This window comes from Rhinichthys klamathensis, unplaced genomic scaffold, assembly GCF_029890125.1.
Source record: "Rhinichthys klamathensis goyatoka isolate OS25496 unplaced genomic scaffold, OSU_Roscu_1.1 h1tg000116l_1, whole genome shotgun sequence".
NCBI lineage: Eukaryota > Metazoa > Chordata > Actinopteri > Cypriniformes > Leuciscidae > Rhinichthys > Rhinichthys klamathensis.
In genome coordinates this window covers 56,248-63,960 of record NW_026606653.1, presented here as the reverse complement: position 1 = coordinate 63,960, position 7,713 = coordinate 56,248, and positions in this window count along the sequence as shown.

The window sequence follows — 7,713 nt, the reverse complement described above, 5'->3', positions numbered from 1 at the left end:
ATGCCTGACGACCGAGAGCCTGCACCCTGAATCAGGAAAGATCAGCGAACGTCACGGATTGCCAGACTTTACTCCGCTAAACACCACTTGAGGATTTCCACAGCACTGAGCATACTTACACAACTTGGTAGGTGTCGCAACTGAAGTTCTTGGAGCTAAGGCAGGACAGAAAGTCCCTAGAGACTGCTGACAAAAATGGTCTCAGCCTGTCCTGGAACCAGGCGGCAACGAAGCTGGCATCCGTCAGCTGTGCAGCGCTGAAGTTGTTGACTTTCACCTCTCCAATGGCATCGAGAACATGGGACTGAGGCTGACCGTTGGGTAGGGTCTGTAAAAATAATGGGGCATGTCAATTCAGAGCTCTGAGGCAGCACTTCATTTTCTGTTCCATAAAAAGCAGAGGTGTCGCCTACCTTGTTGGAGAACTTTGACAGAGCATCCTCCAGAACTCCTGCCACTTTCTGGAAGAAAAGCTTCCACGTCTCTGTGCTGACGCTCGTGCCGCCTGGCGCCTTGCAAGTCAGCAGCGTCAAGATGTCATCAGAGGACAGAGATGATGCAACCTTGAAAGAGGTGGACAGATTTAGGCAGTCAGAGACACAGGACACTTTGCAAAGGCAAGCACGTGGGTGCAGAGCTCATGGAGGACTTACCGAAGAGCAGGCATAATCAGAGATGTTGAAGCCACACAGCCCAGCCGAGAAATTTGCAGACGAACTCTGAGCCTCAACTTGACCACTGCAAGGCACAAAAGCACGATTCCCATTTACAACACTTTCTGAAGCCTACCTCTGCTTTCAGTAGATACCAAACCAATACTCACCGGTTAACATCTTGACACAGCCTGTTTTCTGTAAAGGAAGACCAAAAAATAAAAGATCAGATGGAGAACTTTCACATGCTATCTTATGAGTTTATTGCAAAATGACTCAATTCGATCAATCGCAAACTGCCGTTGTGTGTTCTGACTTACCATCTACTAATGTTTCATTGCACTATTGCGAGAGAAGATGAAGCAGAAAGAAAAGAGAAAACAATTATGAACAGCTTCTCCCCTGGCTTTAACTCAACTCATAAGCCATCTTAAACAATGAAGTACTTACGAAACCGACGGGGCGAGGAGGCGTACAGTCTGAAGAGAAGCCAAGAAAAAAGAGATTTCGGTCAATAGGAGGCCACTGGCATATGGCTTACATACACATGCATTTTGTCAGAATTCTTTTGTTTTATTCTGGTCATGCCATACCTTCTGCTTGTGACTGTAGAAGTTGGACTACACTGGACTTGAGCTCCACTTTAAGTTCAGATGGGAGAACTGCCAAAGCCGTCTCCAGGCCTTTCAATCTAAACAAAACATACAAAATGCAGATCTTCAGTGCTTGTTTCTACAGACTGCATACAAACTTAAAACCAAAGGTGCCAGGTTTCTCACATTGCACTGTAAGAGTCACATGTGAGGTTGGTGGGGATCACCACCAGAACTGAAGGACGGAAGCTGGCCAGCAGGACCACGAGATTGATTTGAAACCACAGCTCGTAGTCACTCGTTTGGAAGAGGGGGAATTTGGGAGCCAGAGCAGTCAAAGTCAGGTTCAGCATTGTGTCTCGGACATCCACGTTTCTGATGTAGGTTACGTTTTCCTGGAGGAGGGAGGGAAACAGAGCCTTCTTGTTCAAGAGCATCACAATCGTGGTCTAGGCCAATTAGGATAATCAGGTTCATCAAAAAAAAAAAAAAAAAAAAAAAAAAAACTCACCTCCTTGCTGACTTCAACAAATTTTTCAAAGAATTTCTCAAGCTGATTCTCATCTGGGGATTTTAGGATGCTGCTCAACACCTCCTTCACCACGGTCACATTTTCAAGAGCACCGGTGGACGGATCCAACAGCAGCTCGGCTTTCTGATCAGGTGACAGGGTTTCCAGAGCTGCCATCTAAGGTGAACAAAACACCAAGGAAATAGCAGGAATGATTGTCAGCGCTCTGCTTTCTACCCAACACTAAGCACTAGTACAAGTGCCAATCAAAGGCTCTACTAAAGCTGTATGACAACAGAAACATAAGAGAAGGTAGGTATTTTACCCCGCTGACGTTCAACTCCTTAAGGTCCGAGTAATTGGCCAATGTGGTGAATGGGCCCAAGTTGGCATTAAGCCAATCAGCATCGCTGGTAATGTTCTGTCTGCAACCTGTTTTTAAAGATAGGGGTGGAGGAAGATCAGTCTGAATCCCTGCACTGTTATGAAGTTGACACACACACAACTACGGTGAGCTGTCAGCTGGGGGGGAAAAAAACCCCACTGCAACGCACTCTATTCTGGCAATAGAGGGATGCCGCAAAAGCATGCTCTGGAAAGGCCTACCTGGAAGGCTAAATTGGGTGGCAAATTTCTTCAGGTGCTCCACCAGAACTTTGGTTATCTCCTGCGTCCTGATGAATGTCATTTCGTGGAACACAGATCCCAGTCCTTCAACGCTGCAACAGAAAGCCAAAGAGGGTCATTATGTGGATGTATTGGTACAGATCTACAAACTTCCTGTCTCCAAATTCAGGCACTCACATCACATGGTAGTTGGTGCAGCTGATGTTAGCTGTGACTGTAACCAGCATTTCCGCGGTGAAACTGGGAAGGATAGGGATGAGCTTCACAGTGAACCACGTAACCCAGACAGAGGCCTCAAATTCCTGGATCTTCGATCTGATGATTATGAAGGTTCGGTTCATCATCACGTCTCTCACAGCAGGGATGATATCGGGACTCTGCAAAAACACAAACCCAGGATTGTAAACGGCACTGTAAGAGAGTACCGTACTTTGGGCTATTCTCCACGGCATCAATGCGATCTCTGTCAGACACTTTGACTTATTGACTTGCCTCAGGAGCTGCGCTCAGTACCGTCAGAAACTCCTCCACGTTCTCGAAACCGTCGCCTTCCTCCAGTCGGTCGAACACAGCGCTGATCTGGTTGGTGTTGTTCAGTACTCCAGAGCTCAGTGTGAGTTTAGCTACTTGGGTAGGGGTCAGCAGTTCCAATGATTCAAACTAAAGCACATCATGGACACAGATTAAGCAGTTCATAAAAAAATAAAATAAAATAAAAAACACTTTTTTAAATAAATGACAGTTCACACGAGCTACTGGAGCAAGCCAAAAATAGTTACTCACACTGGAGAAATTTCCATTCAGGGACTTCAAATCCTCCAAGTCAGCGTAGCTGGAGAAATTGCCAATGTTCTTCTCAAGCCAGTCAGCACTGCTCGTAGTTTTGGAAAGACAGGCAGGATCTGGATTGAACACAGAGCATTGGGGGAATTCATCAGAGCACCACTGAATTGTGAGAAAGCTGAAATAACTGTGACAAGCTGAGACGTTGACGGACGCTTAGGGAACTACAGCGCGAGAGATGACAACTCAAGGCAGTGATGGCACTAAAAAGTACCTTTTAGGTCGTCTCTCGACAAGAAGCGTTGGACGAATTGAGTGAAGACGGCTCGTTTCTGCTCCTCCGCCATGAGGGATGCCTGACGACCGAGAGCCTGCACCCTGAATCAGGAAAGATCAGCGAACGTCACGGATTGCCAGACTTTACTCCGCTAAACACCACTTGAGGATTTCCACAGCACTGAGCATACTTACACAACTTGGTAGGTGTCGCAACTGAAGTTCTTGGAGCTAAGGCAGGACAGAAAGTCCCTAGAGACTGCTGACAAAAATGGTCTCAGCCTGTCCTGGAACCAGGCGGCAACGAAGCTGGCATCCGTCAGCTGTGCAGCGCTGAAGTTGTTGACTTTCACCTCTCCAATGGCATCGAGAACATGGGACTGAGGCTGACCGTTGGGTAGGGTCTGTAAAAATAATGGGGCATGTCAATTCAGAGCTCTGAGGCAGCACTTCATTTTCTGTTCCATAAAAAGCAGAGGTGTCGCCTACCTTGTTGGAGAACTTTGACAGAGCATCCTCCAGAACTCCTGCCACTTTCTGGAAGAAAAGCTTCCACGTCTCTGTGCTGACGCTCGTGCCGCCTGGCGCCTTGCAAGTCAGCAGCGTCAAGATGTCATCAGAGGACAGAGATGATGCAACCTTGAAAGAGGTGGACAGATTTAGGCAGTCAGAGACACAGGACACTTTGCAAAGGCAAGCACGTGGGTGCAGAGCTCATGGAGGACTTACCGAAGAGCAGGCATAATCAGAGATGTTGAAGCCACACAGCCCAGCCGAGAAATTTGCAGACGAACTCTGAGCCTCAACTTGACCACTGCAAGGCACAAAAGCACGATTCCCATTTACAACACTTTCTGAAGCCTACCTCTGCTTTCAGTAGATACCAAACCAATACTCACCGGTTAACATCTTGACACAGCCTGTTTTCTGTAAAGGAAGACCAAAAAATAAAAGATCAGATGGAGAACTTTCACATGCTATCTTATGAGTTTATTGCAAAATGACTCAATTCGATCAATCGCAAACTGCCGTTGTGTGTTCTGACTTACCATCTACTAATGTTTCATTGCACTATTGCGAGAGAAGATGAAGCAGAAAGAAAAGAGAAAACAATTATGAACAGCTTCTCCCCTGGCTTTAACTCAACTCATAAGCCATCTTAAACAATGAAGTACTTACGAAACCGACGGGGCGAGGAGGCGTACAGTCTGAAGAGAAGCCAAGAAAAAAGAGATTTCGGTCAATAGGAGGCCACTGGCATATGGCTTACATACACATGCATTTTGTCAGAATTCTTTTGTTTTATTCTGGTCATGCCATACCTTCTGCTTGTGACTGTAGAAGTTGGACTACACTGGACTTGAGCTCCACTTTAAGTTCAGATGGGAGAACTGCCAAAGCCGTCTCCAGGCCTTTCAATCTAAACAAAACATACAAAATGCAGATCTTCAGTGCTTGTTTCTACAGACTGCATACAAACTTAAAACCAAAGGTGCCAGGTTTCTCACATTGCACTGTAAGAGTCACATGTGAGGTTGGTGGGGATCACCACCAGAACTGAAGGACGGAAGCTGGCCAGCAGGACCACGAGATTGATTTGAAACCACAGCTCGTAGTCACTCGTTTGGAAGAGGGGGAATTTGGGAGCCAGAGCAGTCAAAGTCAGGTTCAGCATTGTGTCTCGGACATCCACGTTTCTGATGTAGGTTACGTTTTCCTGGAGGAGGGAGGGAAACAGAGCCTTCTTGTTCAAGAGCATCACAATCGTGGTCTAGGCCAATTAGGATAATCAGGTTCATCAAAAAAAAAAAAAAAAAAAAAAAAAAAACTCACCTCCTTGCTGACTTCAACAAATTTTTCAAAGAATTTCTCAAGCTGATTCTCATCTGGGGATTTTAGGATGCTGCTCAACACCTCCTTCACCACGGTCACATTTTCAAGAGCACCGGTGGACGGATCCAACAGCAGCTCGGCTTTCTGATCAGGTGACAGGGTTTCCAGAGCTGCCATCTAAGGTGAACAAAACACCAAGGAAATAGCAGGAATGATTGTCAGCGCTCTGCTTTCTACCCAACACTAAGCACTAGTACAAGTGCCAATCAAAGGCTCTACTAAAGCTGTATGACAACAGAAACATAAGAGAAGGTAGGTATTTTACCCCGCTGACGTTCAACTCCTTAAGGTCCGAGTAATTGGCCAATGTGGTGAATGGGCCCAAGTTGGCATTAAGCCAATCAGCATCGCTGGTAATGTTCTGTCTGCAACCTGTTTTTAAAGATAGGGGTGGAGGAAGATCAGTCTGAATCCCTGCACTGTTATGAAGTTGACACACACACAACTACGGTGAGCTGTCAGCTGGGGGGGAAAAAACCCCACTGCAACGCACTCTATTCTGGCAATAGAGGGATGCCGCAAAAGCATGCTCTGGAAAGGCCTACCTGGAAGGCTAAATTGGGTGGCAAATTTCTTCAGGTGCTCCACCAGAACTTTGGTTATCTCCTGCGTCCTGATGAATGTCATTTCGTGGAACACAGATCCCAGTCCTTCAACGCTGCAACAGAAAGCCAAAGAGGGTCATTATGTGGATGTATTGGTACAGATCTACAAACTTCCTGTCTCCAAATTCAGGCACTCACATCACATGGTAGTTGGTGCAGCTGATGTTAGCTGTGACTGTAACCAGCATTTCCGCGGTGAAACTGGGAAGGATAGGGATGAGCTTCACAGTGAACCACGTAACCCAGACAGAGGCCTCAAATTCCTGGATCTTCGATCTGATGATTATGAAGGTTCGGTTCATCATCACGTCTCTCACAGCAGGGATGATATCGGGACTCTGCAAAAACACAAACCCAGGATTGTAAACGGCACTGTAAGAGAGTACCGTACTTTGGGCTATTCTCCACGGCATCAATGCGATCTCTGTCAGACACTTTGACTTATTGACTTGCCTCAGGAGCTGCGCTCAGTACCGTCAGAAACTCCTCCACGTTCTCGAAACCGTCGCCTTCCTCCAGTCGGTCGAACACAGCGCTGATCTGGTTGGTGTTGTTCAGTACTCCAGAGCTCAGTGTGAGTTTAGCTACTTGGGTAGGGGTCAGCAGTTCCAATGATTCAAACTAAAGCACATCATGGACACAGATTAAGCAGTTCATAAAAAAATAAAATAAAATAAAAAACACTTTTTTAAATAAATGACAGTTCACACGAGCTACTGGAGCAAGCCAAAAATAGTTACTCACACTGGAGAAATTTCCATTCAGGGACTTCAAATCCTCCAAGTCAGCGTAGCTGGAGAAATTGCCAATGTTCTTCTCAAGCCAGTCAGCACTGCTCGTAGTTTTGGAAAGACAGGCAGGATCTGGATTGAACACAGAGCATTGGGGGAATTCATCAGAGCACCACTGAATTGTGAGAAAGCTGAAATAACTGTGACAAGCTGAGACGTTGACGGACGCTTAGGGAACTACAGCGCGAGAGATGACAACTCAAGGCAGTGATGGCACTAAAAAGTACCTTTTAGGTCGTCTCTCGACAAGAAGCGTTGGACGAATTGAGTGAAGACGGCTCGTTTCTGCTCCTCCGCCATGAGGGATGCCTGACGACCGAGAGCCTGCACCCTGAATCAGGAAAGATCAGCGAACGTCACGGATTGCCAGACTTTACTCCGCTAAACACCACTTGAGGATTTCCACAGCACTGAGCATACTTACACAACTTGGTAGGTGTCGCAACTGAAGTTCTTGGAGCTAAGGCAGGACAGAAAGTCCCTAGAGACTGCTGACAAAAATGGTCTCAGCCTGTCCTGGAACCAGGCGGCAACGAAGCTGGCATCCGTCAGCTGTGCAGCGCTGAAGTTGTTGACTTTCACCTCTCCAATGGCATCGAGAACATGGGACTGAGGCTGACCGTTGGGTAGGGTCTGTAAAAATAATGGGGCATGTCAATTCAGAGCTCTGAGGCAGCACTTCATTTTCTGTTCCATAAAAAGCAGAGGTGTCGCCTACCTTGTTGGAGAACTTTGACAGAGCATCCTCCAGAACTCCTGCCACTTTCTGGAAGAAAAGCTTCCACGTCTCTGTGCTGACGCTCGTGCCGCCTGGCGCCTTGCAAGTCAGCAGCGTCAAGATGTCATCAGAGGACAGAGATGATGCAACCTTGAAAGAGGTGGACAGATTTAGGCAGTCAGAGACACAGGACACTTTGCAAAGGCAAGCACTAGGGTGCAGAGCTCATGGAGGACTTACCGAAGAGCAGGCATAATCAGAGA